The sequence below is a fragment of the Tympanuchus pallidicinctus genome, unplaced genomic scaffold (genome assembly GCF_026119805.1).
Source record: "Tympanuchus pallidicinctus isolate F22 unplaced genomic scaffold, pur_lepc_1.0 scaffold5, whole genome shotgun sequence".
Classification (NCBI taxonomy): domain Eukaryota; kingdom Metazoa; phylum Chordata; class Aves; order Galliformes; family Phasianidae; genus Tympanuchus; species Tympanuchus pallidicinctus.
The window spans coordinates 65,443,127-65,470,096 of record NW_026294769.1 but is presented as its reverse complement, the minus strand read 5'-3'; the positions used below and the strand labels follow the sequence as shown (position 1 = coordinate 65,470,096).

At 43.8% G+C, this 26,970-nt stretch overlaps 2 long non-coding RNA genes across 3 annotated transcripts in view; both read right to left on the bottom strand.

The window, feature by feature from the left end:
* Positions 1-26,970, bottom strand: part of LOC128091579 (uncharacterized) — a 460,071-nt gene that overhangs the window by 280,352 nt on the left and 152,749 nt on the right. The window lies entirely within an intron of this gene.
* Positions 22,127-26,646, bottom strand: LOC128091572 (uncharacterized). 2 transcript variants are annotated; one of them, XR_008211466.1, is made up of 3 exons: positions 26,486-26,646; positions 26,319-26,375; positions 22,127-22,420 (listed from the first exon to the last, which is right to left on the bottom strand). It is a non-coding gene; the product is annotated as an uncharacterized LOC128091572 (long non-coding RNA). The 2 variants fall into 2 exon arrangements; XR_008211465.1 differs by lacking the exon at positions 26,319-26,375.

Sequence of the window (26,970 nt, the reverse complement as noted above, 5' to 3'; positions counted from 1 at the left end):
TCCAAGAGCTGTCCATGTGCAAGATGAGATAAAGGGGGAAACAGAACCCCAGGGTTGTACTGAGACAGCAAGCTGCCAGCCAGACCACAGTGCTTTATCTGAATAAAGCACACTGGAGAGGGTCATCTTGCATCAGGCTCACAGGCTGGTAAATAATTAGTTTCCCTATTTTGCAGATGGCAAAGTGGGGGCCAAACTACTTCAGGCCATCCAGGACTGCTTTTCTCACAGCCACTGGGCAATATGCACAGCTTTCTAGAGATTCTATTATACTCATAACATTCAAAATAAGGCTCAAGAGCAAAGAACAATACAATGGGTCCATGATTGCTCCCTTTGCTAGTATCCCCCAGAAAGCAAGACTGGTAAAAACTCCAGGGAAAGGGAGGTCTAAAATGCCCTCCAGGTTTGGATACCATAACTATTTGCTTGAGAAAAAATTTAGGTGGACAACCCACTGTTCACTCACTGATCACAGAGGCAGAAAGATCTCAAAAGCAAGGCAGTCTGCCAGGGAACTAGGCAAGGTTTTACTGGGTGAGGTTCTATGTTCAGCAGAAATTAATTGAATATGAGATGTTTTAAATGAGACATTTCAGTCTGATTCCATGTCGGAAAGACACACCTAACCAACTCCCAGGATTGCCAGTCAGGAGTTGTTCTTGAAGTGAAGCTCCCAAACCAGCCTTTTCTCACTGAAACAAGAAAGCAAAACAGAAAATTAATAAATAAATGTAAGAAAAGAGAAGGGGAAGGGGAAGGGGAAGGGGAAGGGGAAGGGGAAGGGGAAGGGGAAGGGGAAGGGGAAGGGGAAGGGGAAGGGGAAGGGGAAGGGGAAGGGGAAGGGACTACTAAATCATGTAGTTATGATTCTTGGATTCACACTTCTGATTCAAGAGATTCTCATGTACCAGAACTGCACGACCTGTGTGTGCAATATTCACTTGTCACCTTCCAGACAACACCAACAAGTTTTCTCTAAATGCATTTTATAGAAGGTCTGGTCTTAGCTGTCTGGTAAGGATGTCCTTGAATCCATCTGTGCATCTAAATATACACAAATATGAGAATCATGTTCAGTACTGCTGCAAGCAGAGGCTGTGACACACCCCATACATCAGCCCTAGGGCACTTCTACATAAATTTAGCTGCAGAAATTGAAGAATTCAGACTTTTCCACATCCACTGCATTTCCCTCTTCCCCTACTTAGTACAAAGTATTTCCCATGGCCTAGATTTTACCATCAAACATCTTAGTGTCAACTGGTGATGGAACATGGTCTGTTCTTTCATAAAAAGAGATTTACGTAAATCTCCTGTGTGAACACACTGAGCTCAGCAAGAAGAAAAATGAGATTTTCAAGAGCCCTCAGAGCCCTCACTGTTGTTTTCATGAAAACTAGCAGCAAATCTCCCATTAAACTTAGGGGGAACACTGCAGCCAGTGCTAAACTACTTTAAAAACCCTGTTTCTATTGACTAGAATCTTACTCCAAACAAAAATCAGTTCCATGCAAGAGGCTCAAAAGTATTAGTCTGTGAAAAATCCATAAATTAGCTCATAGGCTAATCAGCTCTTCAAATTCATTCTTATTTGTTTCCTTGGAAATGAAAAATGGCCAGAATAGTCATCAAGCTTATGAAAGTGTTCTCTCTATAGCTACATGAAAAAGATCTGAGGATTTAAGCAATGATGAGTGCTCAGTAATAACCTCTTCAAAGTATGCCCTCTATGCAAATGTCCCTGATTGCGATAGTCAAAGGAATAATAAAATTATACAGGCTAAAATTCACCCCTGGGTAGAAGGATTCAGGTGTGCCTGCATTAAGCTAATTCTCTGCCTGGAGTTCAAATTCAAACCACAGTAAAAGTGATAACTGGGTAGTGCTAAGGTTGGTAGCAACCCTTGCCAAAGTGTTTAAAATATACCGTTGCTGCTTCTCTTTTATGCTCACAGATTTCTTTTTCTCCTTTTCAAACTGTAAAATGGAGAGGATTAGGCAGTTAGGAAGACTGGAGCTCTAGTCTGCTAGATTTAAACCAGCATAAAGTCTCATTTTCCCGAGGACGTATGACCTGATCTCTGTACAGGAATCCCTAAGAAATTAGTTGGTGGGAGCATTTTGGGGAGGTTTCATAGAAGAGCATTGTTTCACACTGCAGGATTTGAAAGGTTAGAGAGATATTCCGCCCTAGAGACATCATTGAGATTAATGTATTCTGGTTCAGAACTGTACTTCTCTTCACATTTCCACATCTTACAGAATTGATACCATGACATCCCATCTTAGGCACACTGGCACAAAAGCTTTCACTAAACTATTTTTGTCTGGATTTTTTCTGTATGACAGGCATAAACTGAGTCTGTTTTAAAAAAGCAACCCACCTGTTATCCTACTAATTGGCTACTTTCTTAGATTCCCTGATGATTAAAGAATCTGGTGCTTTTACAAGCACCAGAAGTACAAGCTCTTTTAACTCGATTGGCAAAAAAGAAGGTTTTAAATATACTTAATTTTTAATATTTTCTGCCATGTTTAGTGTAGGGAAAAAAAAAACAAAAAAACAAAAAAAAAACCCTCCATTCTTCCGTCCCAAAGAGGATAAGCTGTTCCCAAAATAAATCTTCTATTCATAAATTTTTAAGTGGCTATCTCCTGACATCTGTAACCAAAACCTGAGCCAACAACTGAACCAACCTACCACTCTACCTGGTGTTATTTCAAGTCATTCTCAAGATGCTTCTTCAGCAAATGTTTTTGTTTATCTCTTTCATAGTCCTACATATGTCTTTCCAGAAGTTCTAGCAGAAGCTGTATGTCCCAACTTCCTTCTGGCAACTATGGATCCCAAGTGTCCTTAATGTGAAAAGGTCAAGCACCACAACAGAAAGCCCAACGTCATTTGCTCTCAAAAGGGTCATTTATTGCTCACATCACAGAAGAGCTTCCATAGTGCATTTACCAGAGAAACTTTAGCACTTTGGATGCCTTTGCTCAGTCCCTGGAGGTCCTGGGGCTCATTAAGCATTATCAACTGCCACCCAAGAGTGGCTCCAGAAAAGTAAAATTTCTGTCCAGTCACCTCTGTCATCCATTGGTGAATAACAAGCTGGACGTGAGCCAGCAAGGCATCCTCACAGCCCAGAAAGCCAAACATCTTGCTGGGCTGCATAAAAAGAAGCATGACCAGCAAATCAAGAGAGGTGATCCTGCCCTTCTACACTGCACTGGTGAGGCCTCACCTGGAGTACTGAGTCCAGATGTGGAGTCCTCAGTACAAGAGAGATGTAGACCTGTTGGAGCACATCCAGAGGAGGGTCACAAAAGTGGTCTGAGGGATGGAACACCTCTCTTAGAAAGACAGGCTGAGAGAGCTGGGGTTGTTCAGTCTGGAGAAGGCTCTGGGCACACCTTTTCACAGCCTTTCAGTATCTATAGGGGGGATATAAAAATAAGGGCACAGACTCTCTAGCAGGGTCTGTTGTGATAGGACAAGGGGAAATGGTTTCAAACCAAAAGAGGGAAGATTTAGACTGGAAGGAAGAAGATTCTTACCATAAGGGTGATGTGGCAGTGGCACAGGTTGACAAAGAGAGATGGTGGTGGATGCTCTGACCTTAGAGACATTCAAGGTCAGTCTGCACCAGGCTTTGAGCAGCTCCTCTAGCTGTAGGTGACCCTGTTCATGGCAGGGAGTTGGGCCAGACGCCCTACTTTTGAGTCCCTTCCAACTCAGATGACTCCATTCTATGGTCAGGCTGGCAGTTAGCTCAAATAAGCTGTTAGGAATACAGAATCACCAGCACCTTTATGTTTGACAGGAGGGCAGTACACCTGATAGTCCTCTGTATGTTTAGGAAGGTAAACAAGCCTAATCTGTACATCAGGAATTCGGTTCATCCGCTTAATCCAGCCTTTCTTACTAAAGCCTCGACTTGAGGGAGCCTGGTCATGACCAGGGCACTTGGGCTTTTCCTCTGGCTTCCCTGAGAGTCCAAACGGGAGCGCTGCTCTCCACCGGCCCTCCTGCAGCCTGAGGGCCAGCACGCCCAGCTGCTGTGCTGAGGCCCCCCGCGGCCTGCCCTGGGGCTCCGCGCCGCCGAGCCAGCTCCGCACTGCCACCATGTGTCAGGCACCGCTCTGCACTGACTTCGGGCCCGGGCAGTGCGTTTGCATCGGCTCCAAACAGGGCGGTTTCGTGCTGGAAGCTCAGCACCCTGTCAGGGAACGCTATGATCCCTGCCTGCAGGATGAGATTTGCTCCCTAGCCCTGTGGTCACCCACCCCCATGTTGCACGGACCAGATGCAGCAGCAAGGTGGAGAGCATCCCGCCTCGAGACACCCTGTAGTCTGCTGTTTGGGATAACCAGGGTGGAGATGCAGGGTCAGGCCTCTTCTGGTAGAGAAAGGACTAGAGCTCATTTGTACCACGGTCTGGATGAGTGTTTTAACTACAGGAGAGGCTGAACTTTCAAGGGAAAGGCCTTTCGGCTCAAGCCCTAGGTGACAAGAATGGGCAGGAGGGACTGTGGATCATGTAGGGACGCAGGTATGCCTACCTTATGAACCTCAGTAAGAAAGGAACAAATCACAGTCTGTTTTCTCCACAGAGATGCCCAGAAATGCCTGAGTAGAATTAATGAAGCAATTGAGACATTCCTAGCCGAAATGCCAATGCCCACAAGCAACTGTCTATACCCTTCTTTCAAGCATATGTCCATCCTTCTCCTTCCCATGTGGGCCTTGAGTGAACTGCTTACATCAGCTCAGCACATTTCTGCACTCCTTGTGTTTGTGTAAGTAGAAGCAACATTGATCTTGCTGCCATTCTTGCAAGCAGTGGAGTGGCTACAAATGCGGTCATTAGAGAAAGGTAAATAAAGTATTACATTCATTAAATGTGTTGATATAAATGCAAGTATTCACTCAACACAATTAGGTTAATGGCATCATTATATTCTATATGTCACACACAAACTTGAGTGTTGGATTCTGCCTGGAAAAGGTAACAAAAATGAAATGGAGAGTGGTTATTGGATTGAGGGTACTATTCCTTAACATATTACACAATTATCTTATTTCCTGAGGCACTGTAATTAACACCACAGTCTTATTTACCCTCATAGGTAAATAACTTCAGGACAGAGCTGGGGGCCATCACCAGAGCAGCATAAAAATCACAACTAGTGCTATACTCCTTGGTGACCTTGAGGGTATCTTTTTTCTAAGTGTTAGGTATTGGCCTGTGCTCCTTGTCAACATCCTGTGAGTTTAGAGAAACAATACTGGGACCAGCAGTGCTTTCAGAAATGCCCAAGAAAATGTTCAGAGGTAATAGTGTGCTTCTGTCCTTGTTAAAGCAACACAGATGTTGGAGGGTGGAATCTTTGCCTTACGTCTTTCTACTTCTCCAGAGTTGCTATTCATCCATGGCAAATAAGCTCTAGAGACACAAACCTAATGGATGGGAAGACCAACAAGAGAATGTGTGACATCTGGATGAAGAACTTCTTGCACCATGGGATTGTAAAGAGCAGGCTATGTTTTGAAAGCAGACCTCTGACACAGGGTCTTGCGTTTTGTCTTGCTGTCACACTGTGTTACCACACCACATCACACTGTGTGACATAACCGACAAACCCTGTTGTAACCTGTATGTGTCATGGGAAGGCAGCCTGCTGCCTGATTCTTGTAAGGATGCTTCAGGAAAAAGGCAATCCTACTACTTCCCCACACCCAGGAGTGTATCAGGAGAAAAGGTAAACATAAAGAGCTGCTTGCTGTCTTCCTACCTATCTAAAATCAGCTGCAGGCAGTCATCACTTGTCACCCTGAACATTTCTGAAATTCTAGAGTACATGGTGATATAAAGCCACTGAAATGGAGTAATGTCCCATGAAGAAAGAGGCTGTCTGTTGAAACCTATTTTTTCACATTCAAGTAGGAGGTGGTGTGATAGGACACACCACAGTAGAGTCCTGACAGTATACGTCAGTGAGGACAGATGAACTTTTCAGTGCTGGTCCAAGGTATTTCAGCTTTTTCTCTAGTCCTCTCTGTTCCCTGCTGTCTTCATGGTGGTGATACCAGTTTGGAACTGATACCAAGGAACTACTCAGAATATGAGAACTTCAAGTTTTTCTTTTGCTATGTTCCTCAGGAATTACCACTCACATCAATTTGTGGATGTCCCGCTCAGGTTATTTTAACTAAGAGCTCACCTGATTTATCTTTTCCCCAGAGGATTTCTAACTTATATGGACTATGACTGGTCATAATGGAATATATTGCCATGCCACAAATTAAATACATTAAAATAAGTGATGGTCTCTCATGCTCTTTCTCATTTTGTGAACTTCTAGGCTTGTATCATCATCCCTAATACATTCAGTATCACAGACCCACCTTAAATTCAGAGATGTAAATTCTTTCATGAAAGTCAATAGGCAGCATTTTAGAAAGTCGTTTTTAATATTCATCAAGCAGGTCATTCAACCTTGGGTGCCAGCTTAGCAAAACGGTGAGACGCTCCCCTGCACCTTGATGTAGAGATGGATTTCATCCAGCATGAGAAATTTGCTTCTCCAGCAAATAGAATTTAACAATGAGCTGTGCAGGCAAAGAAACAAGACGCTTCTCTTCTCAGCATCCTAAGAACAGTTTGCTTTATCAACAAGAGAAATGAGAGAGAAAATATCCCCCCGAGCACTACTATGTAAAGGCCTCTGTGGTGCTCCGCTGTCCCACTAAAGACTTTACAGTAGACAGGCAGAGATATAACCTACAAGTCAAATTCCCCCACCCATTGCAATTACATTGCAATGCACTGGGCTCCACCTTGAGAGGTTGCATGTGTCCTCCAGCCTTTGTGCTCTTGCACTCCTGCTCTCTCACTGAATTTCTTCAGCAAACCATCCAGCACAACCACCTCAGAGAGCCTGCAGCCTCCCTGAGGCTCTGCCCCAAGCAGCACATGGAGATCCACACAAAGCCAGTAAATGCCTGGGTACTCTTGTCAGGTGGTGAGAGCCCATGGGCACACCACAGGAGGCATTTCATGGTGTGCAGGAGCAGCCCACTGTGACATCAGTGTGAGTGGTAGGGGGAGGAGAACCATTTACCCACCGTGTACACAGCAGCCACCGTGGTGAATGGCTGCGGGCAGTATGATTAATGAAAGCAGGGATGTGCTACTATCTTGATAAGAGAAGCAGCCTTGATTGCCACACAGGTTACCGGGCACATATTTTCAGGGAGAAAGGACAGTGGTAAATATTTTCAAGGACAGACTGATGTGGCTGCAGTCCATCAGCATGGCAAGGCACCGTAGCCGTGGGGCAGGCAATAGAGAAGTGAGCCAAGTGCTGCAGCTGAGATGAAGCACTGTCAGGCATGGGACGGTGACACAGCTGCCAGCGTCAAGTGGCCATCTGCCCGCAGGAGAGGGCCTGCGACCAGCATCTGCAGAGTGAGATCTCCAGCTCCTGGCAGGCAGCCTGCCCTCCTTGCACCATGATCTTGTCAAATCACCTCAGAGAAAATGGCTGAATGTCCCAGCTGGCTGCTGAGCGGGACAACAAAGGACAAGCAGGGTGATTCACTGGAGCTGCCAGACAACCCTCCCTCCCCACCGGCGCCCACCCGCTCCCCGCTCTCCCAGGCATGGGTCCACTCCCCAGTGACCCTCTGACACCATTTTTAAGGACATGAGTTTTAATCCCAGCTCCGGCTTAAATCCTTTCCGGCTGACTCAGTCCGGGTGGCTGATTCCCCAGCCTGTACCTTTCTTTGACAGGCTGTTTTGGAGGAGGAACAGGAGCAGATGGCTTTTAATTGCACTGCTAAGTCTTTGGTTTCCACTGATTTGTCCTTGCATAGTTCCTACCACAAAATCCCTAGTCCCAACAAAGACCAGGCTGCTATAATTAGCATTGGAGAAGATTTAGATAAGGAGTAGCTAACTAGCTAATTTATCAGGGATCCAAGAAGGAATATACTGTGAATGTTGATGTATGTTGCCGTTAAGGTCTATTGTTCCTTACAGCTTCACTGTTGTTAATATTTTGGGGATTCATTAACACAGCAATTTCAAGAAACTTGCAGTGACCAGCAAAGGAACCAAACTCATGCAGGTTCCACAAGGGGGATTTTTTCAAACCCTCATCGATCTCCCTGCTGCAGCAATGCCTCACTGGGTTTTTGAGACACTCATTTCTGAAAGCACTGAAACAGCACTTGTATTTTTCCATTCTATTCCTCAGCATCACACATCCATTTGTGTGACATCTTTACCCAGCTTTCAGGGACAACAAGCCGTGGAGGAAAGAGTGAAAGAGATCTGCAGCTTCTATTTGAATGGAATTTAAAAACCTGAGCTTCTTTCAAAACTACTAAGATGTAAATGTTTCAAGCAGATGTATAGAGGAGAGCAGAAGATTCGTGGCTGGAGAAATATTACTGAATGTATGTATCATATCAGACGCTGCCTCAATACATATCAATGAACAAGTAGTCCCAGAGCCCTAGCTCTCTAATCCAGAAGTTGGTGTTTTATTCACTGTATGTCATATGCTTTGAGACCAGGACAGTTACACATTACAGTACATATATATGCACATCTATATTGCACTGTCGTTATCATATTTCTACTTCATACATAGATATAAAATATTTTCTGTCCCTTCTGGCTATGCAAGCACTTCTTAGAAGCAGAATATTTTACAACGTTGTTGTACAGTATTTTCACAAGTAGATGTACATTAGTAATAAAACATCCTCCTTCAATTCATATTCAAGCGTCTCTTGCTTCTGGCTGGGGAAGCATGCTCACAGAGCCTGTATAGCCTCTTAAACTCCATAAACACAGCTATATATCTTCTGTAGAAAAAATAACAATGTCATGATTTATGGGTAACTCTCGCTGTTAATCCTAATAACAGGGTTAGGAGAAGCAATTTGCAACATGGTTTAACCTTCAAATTTAAGGATCTTCAGAGACTTTCCTTCTTCTGCTCTTCAACAGAAAAGCAATCAAGCAGCAGAAGAGCAGCACACCTGGCCATGCAGAGACAGAGCTGCCAGATGAAAAACAGGAAACCAATCCAGTTTAAGAGCAACAGCAATCTGTAAATATGCATCTCAATGGAAACACGTTCTCCATCTGCAATGTTCTTAGCATACACCCTTTATGCTTCACAAATGCCTGGAGGAGGACAGCAACATTGTAAAACTGACCTGGAGCAATCTCATCTTCTGAGCTGCATTCTGGCAGCCGTATAAATGGCGCAAGAATGACATTCCTCCATCCCTCACCACTGAGTCACTGATTCCCACCTTTTGACTGGAGAATGGACACATGCTCTCTTCTCACCCTGTATTTTCTGAGTCCTGACCCCATTAATGCCTACACAACACTTAGGGTAATGTGGTAAGTACCAAGTGTGGCCTTTGTATGAAAGTGAATCTCCATGCCTATCTGTCTTGGTCAATGTCATTTCTGTTTCCCAGTCCCCATCATTTACTAGCCCCACGTATGCTTCCTGCTGCATGAGCTAGACTCCCTGGCTGGAGTCTGTCTCCGTAATGCACTGCAGTCATCAAATTGCCATGATGCATCCTGGCAGTGCAGACAGCGTGGAGACTAAGATGTGGTAAGTAAGGGTCATGTAATGTGGCCATAGGGCCAAGAGGCCCAAGAGGACCTGAGACTGGAAGCGCAGGAAGCCTTCTCCATGAGGCATTAGAGATACTCATGCAGCCACATTGCTTAGTACTGCCTCTCCCAAAATGAAATATGCCATCTCAAGGTCAATGTGAATGAAAACGCACACCAGGATGAAACTCCCATCTTGTTCAGACTGAAAGAAGGAAAGGACTGCAGAGCAGAGGGAAGCAAGCACACATAGCAATAGAGATTACAGAGAAATTTAATAAGGGTTACTGCTTGCCACAATGCAGTAAGAGGATGACTTTTCCTCTCTCTCTTACTGTTTCCATTCTTTCTGAAGGAATAGCCAAGGTTGATAACTCTGCAGATGGGCAGTGAACAATGAGCTGATATCAGCTCAGGAAGAAGTTCCCGTTACAGACGGCAGCCAGAAGAAAGTTGAATGCCTCCGCAGGAAAATCAGACAAGTAGTACATGGACTACAGCAATTGCCTCAAATAGGGGCCTCAGAGAGTTGTAGCTGGCCTTGAAGGCAAGAGGAAGACAAATAATGTACTGACAAAGGAAGGAAAGGACTAGTATAGCAGGTGAGGATTTGGATTTTTTTTGCCTCTAGAATTCTGGCAGTGACATTCTTTATGGTCTGTGGGGGTGAGGTATTTTGCAGGAAGTCCAAGTAATTGCCTGCAGGAGATTTGTTTCTCCAAGTGCTGTGGTTTCACTACACCTCCGTAGATCAGGCCCCATCATGTTTTTGAGTGACACCAGCTCACGGCGCTGTCTAAACTCAGCAGTTATTATTAGCACCCATGCACTGTGGATGCACAAGCTTTAACCACTCAGGCCCAGCCTTTGGGAAGAAACAGCCTGTGTTTTGCTGTGTACATTTGCAATGATTCATGAGATTGTCTGCAATCGCAGTAAAAATAGTACTTACGCAATTCAGGAGCTACTACTGAAATCCTGACATTATTGGGTCTTCCCCTCTTAGTCACACTCATTTCAATTAATTTCCATGCCACCAAGAGAACATCATACAGAAAAGGCATAAACCTGAAAGAGGAACTGGGGGAGTTAGGAAATGCAGCAAAAGAGGATGATCATTTCTTTGCAATTGTGATGAGGAAAGATTGCAGCTGTTATTCCTCCTGTAGAAGCGAAATGTGCAAACTCAGCAAAAAAAGGGAGACAAATCTGTAAGAGCCGTGGCTTTTTTTTCTTTTGTATTTTGCTGAGCTGTTTTCTTTACTTTTAAAGTGAACAGCCATGACATGCCTGGAAGGTATGAAGGAACATATAATTTTCCATCCATTTTCTACCAAGGTCGCCTCATTCTTTCTCCATTTTCATCTGGACTCAGTTCTGCAGTTTTTACTGCACCTGCATTCTAGCGTGTGTCATCTCTGCAGCACCCTGAGGAGGACCATCTGAGGGGTGTCTCACAGTGCACATAAGAACATGGGGTTTAACCCACCTAAGCAGCCTCGCAGAGCTGTGCTTCAGACATAGAGCTCTTTTTCCCCACACCTAGGGAGCTTTCCTGGCCCAGGCCCTAAGGATCCACCGCACAACCTCGAATGCAGACAGAGGAGACCTGTGGGTGTCTATCCAGGGACAAGGGCATCTTTCAGTATTCCCAGCTACCGTAAAAAACCCTTTCAAGTAGAATCTGCAGTGCCAAGTGATGGGCCCCATTCCTATATTGGCATAGAAGCCACCACTGCTGCTAGATATGTTGAACCCATGGGGTTGTTTGGTCCATGCTGTTCCTCCCGTGTACAAGGAACACATGGTGTAACCCACAGACTTTCCCTGGGCCATCAGAACAGGGGCACCATCGTCAGAAGAACTGTGTGGGTTCCTGTTCCTTCTCATGTTATGTTGTAGTTAAGCTGTTACATTCTCCTGGAGTTGAGCCTCAGCACTGCAAAATGGACCAGATTTGTTCCTGGTTTCTTTCAAGTCACTTGAAATCCAGATGAAATTAGTAGGGCTTTGTGTATTTGGCACACTGTTAAACAAGGCTTTTGAACTGCATTCTCTGAAAGTGTCTATTCCTTGGGAAAGGAGAGAAGTATCAACATTTGAGTGTAAAAGAACACCAGAAAAAGGCCTTCAAAAAGCTCTCTCCACAAAGCTTCCATGCACTGCAAAAATGAAAATAAAAAATATTAATGAATAAGACAAAATTATTTATAGAAATTAGGCCTGAAGGAATACTGCTCAAATTGGTATTCACAGCAAAGCAGATGTGGAAAATGGAACTAAAACCAATGTAGCTGGGCCAACTTGTACAATACTATGTGGTACATAAGCTAAATTTTGATCCTCCATAGTACACCTCTATATATAGGTGACAATAATCTAACATCTGCTTGAATCTCACCTCACTCCTTCTGAGACTACAAATCTCTTCTTCGCTTTCAGACTGTGGGATCATAGAATCACTAAGGTTGGAAGAGACCTCTAAGATCATACAGTCCAACCATCCACCTGTCTATCGCTAGTAGTTCTCATTAAACCGTGTTTCTCAGTACAACATCTAAGCATTTATCGAACACCTCCAGGGTCGGTGACTCCACCACCTCCCTGGGCAGCCCTTTCCAGTGTCTGACCACTCTCTCAGAAAATTTTTTTCGAATGCGAGGTACTCAATGCAAATAAAAGCAATGTTGGCTTCCCATTTGGTTAAACAGAACTTGTATCTCACAGGGCCAACAATTTGCCTTTTTGAGGCTGCATGGTAGAGGAACACAAAGAGACTCAAAGGCTTTGTAGAATACCTAGATCCAAGCATGTTTTCTTAGCACACGGGGAGTTTTTCACTGGTAACCCTGAGATACCTGTTATGCCTCCAGGTATTCTGAAAAGGAGCACTCAAACTGCAGAGAGCTGCAGTCAATCAAAGCGTGGAGCTGAAATGCATGCAATGAAAAGAGACTATTAGGGCCATCACATCACCTTTTACATGAGCAGTGTTTCAAAACACTTTACAAGATTAGATGATAGTCTCTGTGTGAGATCAGGCAGTGTAAAAAGACTAGTCCATGGATCTCAGGAACCTGTCTAAAACAATGAGCAACATCAGAGAGAATTCAAGTGTGAAAGAGGTAGGCAGGATGTGGGAAAATCCTCTTTTCTACCGTTTCCCATCCTTTCCAGCAATGTGATGCAACGTAGTGGGCACTGGTGTAAAATAGCTCCAAAACACGTATTTGCTTATTCTCTGCAGAACAGGGACAAGAGATGTAGCGGGTCAGCACTCTTTGTAGTCAGCTCTGTGTCTTCTGATACTGAAACAGAGAAACGTCCTTCAGAGGGATGTCCCCTATACCCATTTAATCTGGTCTCTAAGACAACAGAAGTAGTGATTTGCATATAGACAGCTTTCCACTGGAAAACTGCCATTTCTCTTAGAGCAGAGAGCAGCCTTCAGATGGTAATTAGTGATACACGTTTTCTGTGGCCAGCCAATGCTCAATGCAATGGAGCTGTACAGGCACATCTATTCAGTCACATCTTTCTGTCCTACAGCTGGAATTCTGCAAGCAACCTCTCCAGTCTGAGTAATTCTTTCAAAATAAAAAGCCTCAGGATTGAAGAAGATAGAAGAGGAAAAAGAACAGAAAGGATGGCAGACAGAGATACAGATTAAGAAACAACTGGACACTTTATAGTGAAAATGCTGTCACTTCTGAGACACAGTGAGAAAGCAAAATATAAATCTCACTTATGCCCCAGCTGATTCCCAACATAACAGCCTGGCTGAGCTCTCTCTTTTCCAGAGTGCAACCACAGCATTAAAAAGAGACCAAAAAGTATTCAGAAGTTATCAAAACTTGAAGTGGCTGAAGTAGAAGATACTGGATTTTCTCTGCAAGCAGAGGAGCATAGGTAAGGAGTACATATTTCCTGAGGCATCCCTTTCCCAAGATGTGGGGTCTCCTCTGAATGTCAAGTGCTTCATTTTCACTCTCTTCCCAGCAAGAGTTTCTGCTGATCTGAAATTCAGAAACAAATCAGGAATTTCCCTGTGGTTTGAGTCCCTGTTGCATGAACTTCTTGCTCCAAATCTCACTGTCAGGAAGCTTTCTCCTGAAATCCAACCTCATATTCCCTTTCTCTAATTGCCTGCTGTCCCCCAATGCTGCACACTTTCCTTTGGTGAGGAGAACCTACAACTGTGCTTGTCCACTGTATTAGCTTTCCTTTCGGGCTGGAGTTATCAGTCTCAGCAAGTAATGCAGACATGAGGAGCTCAGGATACTGGGAAAGCATTGAGGTGTTCATGGCACAGCAGTGAGCCATGCCACTGGGAATGACACAGTACTGGAGGGCCCTATAATGAAATGCATTGGCACCAGTATAAACCATTGTCTCTCTGATTACAAAATGGCTGTGTTGAAATGACTACCAGGCCCTGCTAAAACACTAAGCTCTTATATACCACTTGTCAGCCATCATTTTCAAAGCACTTTCAGAGGGTGGGAAATGATTTATGTAAGGTCACTGAATAGAAACAAAATTAAACCCCTCTGTGCCTGAACTATCTGCCAGCATCCTGACCACTGAGATACTCCAGGAAACCCTGGCTTCTTTGTCATGTTAGCCATCCACAGGGCAGAGTATAGCAGCAGAAGCAATGACTATTCAGCTGTAATTTCTTAGGCAGTGTTATCAGGATGATTTTAAGTGGGGCAGTTCTGAAGCACTATGTGAGAGAAATCTCTCTTTTCACATGCAGCGAAGTGATGCAAATTATGGCATTTTTTTCCTCCTCTGGAATCTATGGGACAAAGAGAACCAGAAAGGCCACACTAACATTACGTTTATGCTTAAAGTCATCAAAGCAGGAAATTAATAATTTGTGGGGTAGAGGAAAAAACTGCAGACTCCACACTTCTGCATGTTTAAAGATCTTTCCATGACCTTACAGTTTCGTTGCTCATCTTTTATTTAAACTATCTATTTAGAGCCATAGAGATGGGTATGAAGCGTATGCCAGGATCCGTATTCTTACAGCATTTCAAAATTAAAGTGTAAGTTTTCATTAAGGAATTTGGAGGGAGCAAAGCTTGATATTTGTCTCTCAGCAGTTTTATGGAGCTGAGCAGGGAATCTGCACAGTAGGTTTTAAAGGACCACTAAGGATAAGACTTCGGTCTTTGTCCTGTCAAGTAGCATCAGGTCAGGCACTTCACTGCTCAGATTTTGGTACTTCAGTAAACTAGAAAAATGGTTACCTCATCTTCCTGTACTGTCAATGAGAAGAGGTGAGAGTACTGAATTACTGCTTAAATGCAGGAGCTATGAAGAACATAGAGCAGTGTATCCATAGGCTGTAGGAACACTCTCTAGCTGAAGGTGGGTACCTGGCCTCATTCCCTCTGTGCCTAAGGTCACTCACCTCTAATCCCCCAAATTGTTTGACAGGAAGATTGAGAACCTTAAAATAACTCTCAGAAATATTCCCTTAGAGGAATACAGTGAAAGACTGATTTGGCCAGGATTTCAAAAGACAGCCACCTAAACTTTGAGTCAATGCACAGTTCTCGTAAGTGGGGAGCACTGAAAAGATCTCATTAATCTGTGGACTATTTGCACAACATGTCGCTTAGAAAGAGCCAGAAACCCAGGCTGAAGACATCACTTTGAACATCTCCTTTAGAAAAGGCTTGGCCCAGCATCCAGCATGCTCACTCCCACTGCCCAGCCAGCACTGAAGTGCTGTGTGTCACTTTGTTTGCTGGGGCCATAAACTCTTCCCATTCAGTCTTCTGGGAAATATTTTTGCATTAAAAATGTAAATAATAGTAGCTAAAAAACTAACTCATAAAAAGCTTTGAAGTTTGCTTACAAACAAAATACCATCATAAAGTCTCTCGATCCTGTTTGTGCTAAAATATTGACTTTTCGGGGAGGTAAATATTTCTCCATTGCTCATGGCATAGAAACTTGTTCCTGCTGTTTATTCACATGCCAAGGCCAGTAAGTACTGTTGCAGTTTGTATAATCCCAGTTTAGAGGCTGCAGTGCAGTTCCCAGCCTGCTCCCCAGGAAATTAGCCAGTGGCAATACTTTCATTAACTTCAGGGCAAGCCAAGTTTTATTTGCCTGCCTCCAGAGATACTCCATACCCAAAAAATGTGCTTCAGAGGCTTCTGTGGTCTTCAGAGAGTTTCTCTCTGCAAGCAGACTGCTGATCTCTTCTTTGTTTTGTTACTGGTCTCCAGTGCCTTGCACATGCCCTTCTGCAAAGATTGTGTCATTTGTTTTTCCGGGTTAACAATCAATTGCAGGTGATATTTGCAGCTGATTCACTTCCAGCAAGGGCAAAAGGTAATGCTCCTTTGTTTAAGTGTAAGCCATATCCCTTCTTGGGGCTTTGCCATTTGACTACAGCAGGTGATAACTTTGCCTGTCCTCTTCTCCCTTACATTTCACATAGGTTTTATTTTGCATGTTTTGTTTGCAGAACAAGGGGGTTCTGTCATTTTTTTTTTATTATTCCTGTGATTATAGCTCAGAACAACCTGACAAATGCTGGATGAGCTCATGTGAAGTGCCCCTATCTATGTGGAAGAATAATCTATCCTAAAAGAAAAGAAAATATTTCTCTGGAAACAGGAAAAATAAACCAATCTATTGTATTTCCCTATCAAAGTAACCTCCATATCTTCCAGCTCACCCCATTCATTTCCAGTCTCACAAACATCCTCCCTTTCACTGAGTCAGAAAAGAAGAGCCACCACAGCACTGAACTCATGGCCATTGCCAGGCGTGGGGAAGATGGACCAAACCTGTTCCTCTGCAGTGGAAATCCACTGTTCAGTCTGATTATCTCTGGGTCCTAAGGTCACAACGTTATTACAAGAATGAGGAAAAGTTCCTGCACCACAGAAGCTTACATATCTCTTTGAGGCAGACAAGGAAGAGAGCTGCACAGCCACATAACAGCTGGTCTCACATGATAGGTGCAGGCTTGGCAGCATGGAAGCAGAGGTAGATCTTCCTTGGGTAAGCCCTTCCTCTTACCTATGCTGTCCTCAGTATATCTGCAGCTGGAGGAGGAAAGAACAATCCAAAGAAAAGGCAGGAGTTAAGGTACATCTAAAGCTGTATTTCAGATCAGTAGTAAAAGAATAATTTGAATCAGCCTTTCTGGCTCCCATAGTGATGTTTTACGTACAGATTTTCTTGCCGTGCCTATTTTTTTTTATTTTCCATTCTTCTTTTTTTTTTTTCTTTCTCCCTCATACATCCCATCCCTACCATTTCTCCAGATATTTTACCATCTCTTGTAGCCCCAGAAGACATTTCTGATAATTCTTTTTGCGTACTCCATCAAGAGGATTTGGGGAAATGTGGTTCAGATTGGCTGTAGTGAGCTAGTTTAACACAGATACCTGCCCAGCCCTGCCTGCATTCCTGATAGCAAAATGAATCCAGAAGTAAGTCCTGTCTAGATGCAGTAGAAGATGAGCAGAGCAGACTGATGGGATGAAAATAAGGAGATCTATACCCTAGCTCCATTATTCTTCAGACCAGAGTTGGGAAACAATTTTGTTTCCTGAACATCTCCACATGGCAGTTTCCCCCCACTGACACACCTTTATGTGGTGAAAGACCTCATGCTTACAAACAAGGAGACCGGTCCAGCATGTCAAGGGACAGGGAAGTCCTGGCTGCCATGACCATGAGATGATGGAGCATAGGATCCTGAAAAGTGGGAGCAAGACAAAAAGCTGGATCACAATCTGGACTACAAACCTGGACTGGTTTCTGAAGGTACATCATCAGCAAAAGGAAGACTGTGGATGCATCCATAAAAAATGCACACACACCCATGTGTGGGCTAGCGTACCTAACAAAAAGGAAGTGCAAAAGGCCAAGAAACTTGATGTTTTCTTCACCTTGGTCCTCACTGGTTAGACCTACCTTCAGGAACCCTATGGCCAAAGGAAATTTAAACAACTTATGCGAGTCCATGGGACATGGTATGGTGCACCCATCAGTACTGTAGGAGCTGGCCGATATCTGTGTGAGGTCAGTCTAGATTATCTCTGAAAGATTGTGGCAACTGGGGAGGTTCCTGACAACTACAAGAAAGCAAATGCTGATACTATCTTCAGGAAGGGCAAGAAGGAGCTGAGAAACCGCAAGCTAGTGAGATTCACCTCAGTCTCAGGGAAGTCACCTCTCTCCCTGAGAAACAAACAGAACAAACAGCCTTGGAAACCATTTCCAAATATCTGAATGGCAAGAAGATGACTGGGAGCAGACAGCATAGATCTGTGAAGGACAAGTTGTGCTTAATTAGTGCAGCAGTCTTCTACAATATGGTGAGTGACCTGGTGGGTGAACAGAGAGCAGAGGATGTTGTTTGTCTTGACGTTAGCAAGTTCTCAATGTTGTCTCCCACAACATCCTTGTAGGCAAACTGATGAAATACAGACTAGATAACTGGATAGTGAGGTGGGCTGAAAGCTGACTGAATTACTAGGCTTGACTGGTTGCAGTTAGTAGCACAAACCTAGCTGCAGGACAGTCACTAGTGGTGTTCCTCAGCAGTTGGTAATGGGCACCAGTAAGATTTTCATTGATGATCTGTATGACGGAATGTCATCACAAGTTGATCCTTCCCCTCTGCTCAGCCCTAGTGAAACACATCTGGAATGCTGTGTCCAGTGCCAGGTACATTTACCATGCAGGAATGAATCCAGTGAAAGGTCACATGTGAAAAGGATGGTCAGTTTCCAATGTGAGGATGCTCAAACACTGGAATAGATTTCTCAGAGCAAAGTAAAACTGGTTGTGGCCCAGAGTAACCTTCTCTGGATGTATCCATTTTGAATAGCAGAGTGGGCTGGACCATTTCAAGAGGTCCCTTCCAACCTCAGCTGCAGCTGTGTGATAATACTGAGTTACCTAAAACATGCTGTCCCATACTCTGGGAAAAAAAAATGGATCTCTAAAGATGATCTTTCTTGTTTAAAAACAAGAGTCTTTAAAAAGATAAAATAAAATAAAATAAAATAAAATAAAATAAAATAAAATAAAATAAAATAAAAACGTTGTATCTATGTAATTCCCGGCGCACTTGCACTACTTTTCCTTCAAGCTTTACCATATCAATTGATTCCAGTGCTTCATTGTCTTTCATCATCAGATTTTTTTTTCCCAATGAATAATCTGGATTTTCCTGATAAAATGTAAGCCACTATTTTTTTTTTCCATGGCACATTCTAAATTTAAAAAATAATAAGTAGCCCTTCTGCGTTTAGAGAATGCTCCTGTGTTCTCCCTTAGTCTTGTCTAAGCTGACTGCAATTTCTCCAGTATCAGCATGACAAAGTAGTGCTTTTCACATCACTGATCTTTCCCACTGCCCCCTTCTGGTTTCTCCCCAGTTGGCTCATATTTTTACTGAACTGCCCCAGCCTCAACATAATGCACCAACCATGGCCTCACCAATGATAAGTGGAGAAGGATGACTTCATCTATCTTGCAAGATGCATTCCTCTTACCAGAACCCAATACAATGTTTGTCTCTTTCACAATCCCATGACACAGCTGATTCATGTTCAGCATGTGATCTACTATAAACCTAGAGTCTTCTCGAAAGAGAACTGCTGGCTAAACAACTGTTCCCTGTCCCAGATCTGTCTAGTTACTCTATTTCTGCACACACGTAGCATTTTGCACCTGCATCACTGTACCCTTCCTTTTTCAGCCCATTTCTATAATTCTCAATCATTTTGAATTCTGACCATGACTAATAGCATATGTGCAGCTTTGTCACTACTCAAGTCATTCTAGAAGAGTGTGACCCAGGACAAACCCTGGCAGAACTCCACTAGCTACAGTTTCCATACTGGGAGTGATTAACTCACAGTTAAACTAATACTTTCCAAGTACAAGTTCTTTTGCTAACTACTATATCAGTAACTAATCTGGACAATATTTGGCTGTCAGAGGAACTTTATCAAGATAAAAGCTGAGATGGAACTTCATCCCATAAATCTTTTACCATATTGTAAAATGAAAGTTTGATTCCACATTAGTTGCTTTGAAGTATTACATGTTGTCTGCTGCCCATCCTTTGGGATTTCAAATATTTATTTGATATTTGTTCCAGATATATTCCAAGATTTAGAAAGTGGTCATGATTCTATCTCTTCCTTCTTCTCACTTTAAACTTAAAAATAAACTTTAAAATTCCTCATTTTAAACATTTAGTTGATCTTAATGCTGCCCAAAGGAAGGTTACTTTGTCAAGGAGTCTAGAGGGAAATGATGCAGGAGAGTATGTCAAAGCTTCCTGGCCTTGAATGATTCAAGGGAGGGGGCATCTACAACCTCACTGGGCAATGTGTTCCAGTGTCTCGCTACCCTCACAGTAAAGAACTTCTTCCTAATATCTAATCTAAATCTACCCTCTTCCAGTTTAAAAACATTTCTCCTTGTTCTGTCGCTAATATGTCCTTCTAAAAAATTCCCTCCCCACCTTTCTATAGTTCAGTTCTAGTATCCCGTTCAGGTACCAGAAGGCTGCTGTAGGGCTGAAGAGCCCCAGCTCTCTCAGCCTGTCCTCACAGAGGAGGTACTCTAGCCCTCTGATCATCTTTGTGGCCTCCTCAGGACCTGCTCCAAAAACTCCACGTCCTTCTTGTGTTGGGGGCCCCAGAACAGGATGCAGTGCTCCAGATGGGGTCTCACAGGAGCAGAGCAGAGGGGCAACAGTCCCAGCACCAATCCCTGAGGACTGCCACTCATCACTGGTCTTGGGGTATAATGTCTGACTAACAGAAACTGATAGCTCCTGTGCCAAAACCTGGAAAGACAGAGAACTGAAATATGCAGGTTTTTTAGATTTCCAGTACTGAAGAGTAATCGTTTTCAGAATAATAATAGTATATGAACCTCCTCCTGATTACTGTTCACCTTTATGCAGTTTTTTTTTCTGAGATAAAATGGTACGTTTCATTGTGGGTCTCGTTTATCAGATGTAGCTTTAAAAGCAAATGGTGTGTGCTCTTGCAGAGCACATGTACTTCCAGGGCACATTGCCTCAAGCAGTCAAATCAAATCAAATTGCTCCAGGCTGTGTGCTGTGAAGCATCTCAGAAGAGGACAAAATCTCCCACTAAACCTTTCCCCTCTCTCACTTTTCCCCTGACTGGCAGGTTTCCCCTCCAGCATTACACTTGCTGGCTCCCTGACAGGCTTTATTTTCCAGCAGCCCGACTGTCACCAGCTCCTGTTTTCCCAGAGATAACATTTCTGTACGTCAATGCTCACTATCAGTGTCACATTTAGCTTTAATCCTTTCTTAGCCTTTTGTGTGAGGTCTTTGCAGTCAGTACCTGTTGCAATGGGGGTCTTGTAAAATTTGCTTGCAAACTTAGTTAGGCAACCTGATTGTGTTTGATGGAAGTATCTTGAGTAAACAGCTTGTTATGTACATGGCCACTTGCTCAAGAGTTGAACGTTGCATTACTCATTTACACATGGGATGTTTTGAAAATAAAACCCAAGACACTGCCTTCTTATCAGATATTGTTTAACTCATTCATGTTTGTGAAGGATGATTTTGAAATTCCCTTTCTATAGTTTTCCTTTCCTCTTATGACTGTTTATAAAAGGTGACCAAGCTTATGACTACCTCAGAGTAATTAATCGAAACACAATTTAGGTATTTACATCCTGCCTATCTGAAATCTCCGTCTAGTTTCAATTGAACAAGGCTTTCCTTTCCACTTCCTAGCCTAAATTGTCTCTCTGGAATGTTAAATATTTGCCACAGATCACTCCAGCACTGGCTGCAGTTCAGGAGGAGATAAAGTGACCTCTGGGAACTATTTGTTACATTTTCAAGAGGTTTGGAGATCCTACAAGGAGGGGGAATGTCTCTATCTGTATACTGTACATATATTCTTTTTTTGCATGACTAATTAGCATGCAGTTTTAGCGTGCATTCATTTTGCAAACAGATAACCTGAATCAGAAAGCTCTCGACTTTTTCCGCCCACTTACAATAGAACCAACTGCAACTGAAGAACAGTGTCAAAAATTTGACACAAACACCACAACTCCCAATAAAAGGGGCCAAAAGCCCAGCAAGAGTGGCTGCAGCTGTAAGCAGGGTCATGAGTCTGACAGAATCTCACTGTAATCCAGGATTTATCCCAGTCCGGGGGCTGTGCTGAATGATCGGCACGGCAGGAAAGAGTTTGAGGAATGTGGTCTCAGTAATCAGGCTGATGAAGGGAAAACATTAAATCACATCAAGTTGTATTTGAAATTTCCCTTGCTATTAATCTAATGTGGGTTAAAAGAACATGAGGTAATTTAATAAGCTAAAGAAATATGAAAAAGCCTTATTTTTTCTCATAGAAATAAATCCTATTATGATCCTCAATGGGAAAAAAAAAAGAAAAGAAAAAAAAAAAAGCTTTTTCATTTTTTTTCATTTTTATAGAGCTAATTAACACTATTTAAATAATTACTTTAAAAACACCTTCTTCCATGGTTGTAATTTGGTGGACCAGGCCTCCAGAAGCCAGAACTGATGATGTTCCAATAGCCGCAGGACTTCGTTTTTGACCATTCCTGTTCTTTTTCCCTCCTGGACTTACACAGACTTCACATTCCAGCTCGGCAGTTTTCTCTGTGAAAATGTTGAGTAGACAGTCTTCTTTACTCTTGCATCCATCTGGCCATCCACAATAAGCCACAAATTTCAAAACCTGTCATAAAGATAAAACAAACAAAAACTCAACCCAAACCACCATGGAAATAGCCAAGTCAACTACTCCTCTTGAATTCTGCCAGCCTTCTATATAGACCCCTGGGGCCAGGTTTTCAAGTGCTTATTACACACAATTACTGCTGCTTTCTTAAAAGATGTTGCATATTGGGTGCTGAGCACCCACTCTCTTGTAAAGATCTGGCATACTAAATTATTTCAAGCAACAATTGTGCAATCCTAATTACCTGTTTACACACACTTAAATGAGTGGTCACAACCAAAGGCTATGTCTATACTGGTAAGAAATAAATTTGCCCGGGACCATTTCTGGCCCTGAGGTGAGCTGGTGCGGAACACCACGTCCATACAGTTAATTCCCTTATCCATCATAACAAAGCTGTACCCAACCTGCCCACTGTGAGCTGAACAGCCTTTGTAGACTGCAAGACAGCCCTGCCTGGGAGCTGCAGGCTGCTGGGAGCCTGCTAGTTAGTGCCAGCCAGAACTTCACAATGGAACATTTGCACTATTAAATAGCATGGATGACTGTGTACCAGGGCCCAGGAATGTGTGTTGCTTCATATACTAACCGTATGAACCGTATGCTTCATACAACCGTATGATGTTATTTTTTTTTTAATTATTCTGAACAAAAGTAAATGTCCCACTGTAAAATCGATGAAAGCTGTCCATGGACTTCATCCACTTTTGGCTCAACTGATAGAAAACATATATATTTATAGTGCAAATTGTTAGTATTTATTTTGCAGTATCTCCAAGGAACTCCAGTCAAGGACAGAGACCCTTGCACGAGCTGCAAATACAAAATAAGATGTGTCAAAGAGTTTGGGAGATAAGTGTTCTAGCAAATCCAACTGCTTTGGCTGCTGCAGATAGATGGGAGCTCTCTCTGCCCATGCTAATCCCAAGATTGGACATGTGGGAAGCATAGTGTTGAGAGATTCGTTTGTGCTGGCCAGGAGCCAGCTTGAGTTCAGATGTAGTCTAGACAAATCAGGCTGTAGCTGCCAAGAACTGGGGCTTGGGAGCTCGTAGGCAGCATCACGTAAATACAGTCTGACTTCTGCAGCCTGGAGCCAGCCAGCCCCATTCTGCATCCCTTTCCATGCCGTAGATATGTGCCCTTGCTCCACGTTGGTGTTCTCCAGGCATGCAGCTTCCATGGCTGGGACAGTGTGACCCATAGGCTGCGTCCAGGTGCCAGAGCTCCGCACAGGATGCACAACTCACCCCAGCTCCTCAACTCACTCCTGCAGCTATTTCCGTGCAATGGGCAGCCCGTGACACTGACTGAGCCATGAAGATGTGTTGGTGCCTGGAGGAACTTGTGGTTAATGCAGGCCAAAGCAGAGAGCACCAAACGTTCAGCAGCACAAACCTAAATTAATGTTGAATCTGTTGGGATCAACCAGACTGAACTATGCCTGACTCATGGCTGTATAAGAATGGTATTTTTCTATAAGCATTAGATATATATTCAGATTGCAAAATATATTTCATACCAAAAAAAAAAAAAAAAGTGTTTGTTTCTTTTTGTCATGCTCTTTGAAAATTATTGAATTTTTTCTTTGTGACAAAAAAAAAAGAAAAAAAGAAAAGAAAAAGCAGCACCAAGCAATTTGGAAAAACTACACAGCCTGTTTGTAGCACCTCCTGCACTGATGTGCTCACAGCTCAGCACCGCTGTCACCACTGTCAGCCCGTACATGGTCTCACAAGAGCATCACAACATCCTCCACACTGATGCATGATTCTTCTCCTGCAAAATTCCTGATCCCAGCTGCAGAGCTCACATCCCTGTGAGCCTTCTGCTGCAGCTGTGATGCTGTCGGCCCTAATCTCATCTTTTGTCTCCCCACAAGGCTCTGAATCCTGCTGCTTTTTCACCAGGAGAAGTTTCCTCTCATCTGAGTTCTGCTCTGGTGCTCTTGAAACTTTGCTTCAGCTCTTCCTAGAATCTGAATGTGAGTCAGCACCTGCTTCAGTGATCTCCATCAGCAACCACCACTGAGAGATACGCTTTGATTCTGTTGAACTTTCAGTTCCAGGTGCAGCACGATGCCAATGACTGCAGTGGGGTGCTTCTAGGAAATGGTGAAATAGGCACCTGAGGGTAGGGAGGCAGATTTGCAATCAGTCTGTATAGTGGAGGCATATCCACTGGAACTCCAAAGAGGTGAAGCAGTGCTCATCTCAACAAGGAGCTGCAATCTTCTCCCATTAAATATCTTCTGGGAAAATGAGTAAATTCTTCTCTCTTAGGGGATGTCCAGGGGCAGGTGAATTCCGAAGCTATGCAGATCCACCAGAAAGGCAAGTGGTGTTTCCTGGGTGCTCCGGAGCAGTAAAAAGCATGGCAGCACTGTCACCTTCTCACTGAGCATCAAGGTGACGTGTGCAGCTTTGTCCCAGCAAAAGCAGGTAGAGCAGAGGGATCTCCTCCCCTATCCTTCTGAACTGAGTCCAGGGTAATTTTTTTCCTTTGTGCATAATGCTTTTGTCTGCCCCTCATGTCATGCTGGTTGGCATTGATCTCAAGATAACCAGGAACAATACAGTTTTCCTCACCCACGGGTGTGGCAAATAAACAAATGAGGTATTGGTACACCTCAGCAAGCGCTTTGGTCCTTGGCATGGGGCCAGTAAGGCCTTCTGACCCTGTCCACCCCACCTGGGGTTTCCTGGTGACTGGGGGAAGCCTCACGCTGCTCCAGGATGCTACAGCTACATGCAGGGCCCGACCTGCAGGATCTTCTGCAGGCAATCCCATCCCAACACCATCTCCTCTCACTCTGGTTGTGCATATGATGGTGGAACCTAGGTTTTCAAGAAACATGTGGGTGTGACACTGAGGGACATGGTTTAGTGGCCATTGTGGTGATGGGTTGGACTAGATGATCTTAGAGGTCTTTTTCAGTCTTACTGATTCTATGACTCCATAATTCAATGATTCTATGATTGCATGGCTGCATGCTGAGGTCTCCAAAAAGGAGCTAGCCATAGGAGATAGTTGGGGGCTCGGTGCTTGCAGTGCGGTGTGCTTGCAGGATTGGCAGCAGCAGTGTACTGGCTGTGTGCCTGTTCTCATTGTACTCACACAGCTAAAAGGATTAGAGTTTCTGCTGATTTTCTGGGGTGACTGAGTGTAATTATAGCTCAGAAAGGGTTGTTCCAGATGAAAACAGCCCCGGAACAAATTATTACAGCTCTGCAGCCAGACTGGGCTCTTGCCTACCCTGCCTGCCCCATACAACTGTAGGTTTAGCTCCCTGCCCAGGGACCCCTGCACAGAGAGGGGATCAGTTTCCTTCCACACTCCTGTTCCTTCTCTGTCTCCAGTGCACCACTACAGCAGTGGGGAACAACCTCGATTCCCCACATGGGTGGGGAATGGCCAAAGGGACAGGCATAGGAGCCCAGCCTTTTCCTGGAGCACCCCCAAAGCCTTGCTTTCTGCCCTCTGCTTTGCTCATTAATCACAGTGTAATTTGTTTCCTGAAAGGAAGGCCCAAATGAGTCCAGCTGTCGGTTATCCCTGGTCTCTGTGTTGTTGATCCTAGGGGAGATGTCATAGTTGGCAGCAATCCCACATCAAGCAGAGGCACTGCAGAGGAAATGAAATGAATCTTATTGGTTTCCAGAGGATATAAAATGTTTTCCAACCAGTTAGTTTACCTTGTTTCACTCTTCCCTTTCCTGTAAAGATCATTTTGCCCTCTTTTCAGGTCAAGGCTCTACCAGCAGCCCCAGCACTAAAGCAGCTTCAAGACACCAGCTCTTTCCTGTGCCAAGTGTGGGAACAAATAAGAATGCACATAAAGAAGTTTTCCTTACCTGTCTTCTTCCTACTGTGCAGTACCTACAATTTGACCTACCTGTGAATCATAGATTATCCCAAGTTGGATGGAACCCATAAGCACTGAGTCCAATTCCTGAAGAGTGAAGTTGTCAGAAGGGACCATGAAGTGATAAAGTAGGAGCAAATGTATCATACATGCATACAATCGTTTCTATATGCAAAAATGAGCATACAAGAACTTACGTCTTCCACCTTCTATCAGAGTTCTATTCAGCAGTGTCTGTTTGTCTGCTTTATGAGGTGCTGCTCCAGTGCTATGACGGTGGAAGTCAGAGCTTTGGCTGGGAAGAAAGAGCCCATGCTGGCCAGCGGGAGGAGTTCTGGGCTCTGCTGATGTCAGTGCCTGCTCCTTGCATGGAAAAGATGCAACATGTGTAAGATAAGTGAGTCAGCCTGGGTCAGGCCCAGAGCCAGTGACTGCTGAGCTCTCTTCCCAGCTCTGCTACTGATTTGCTTGCTGGCCTCAGTGGGTTTGTCAGGCCAGAAGTATGGCATTGCGTGTGGAGGCTGCCCCTGAGGACAGCAGTTGATTTCTCATCGTCCATCATTTCTCACAGCTTCCTGAAATATCAGCCCATCTTCGTCGCCTCCCTGCTTTTCCACCTGATTAGTGGAAGTAACTGTGCAGATACATCCCAGTACTTTGCAAACAGATGAGACAGACCTTG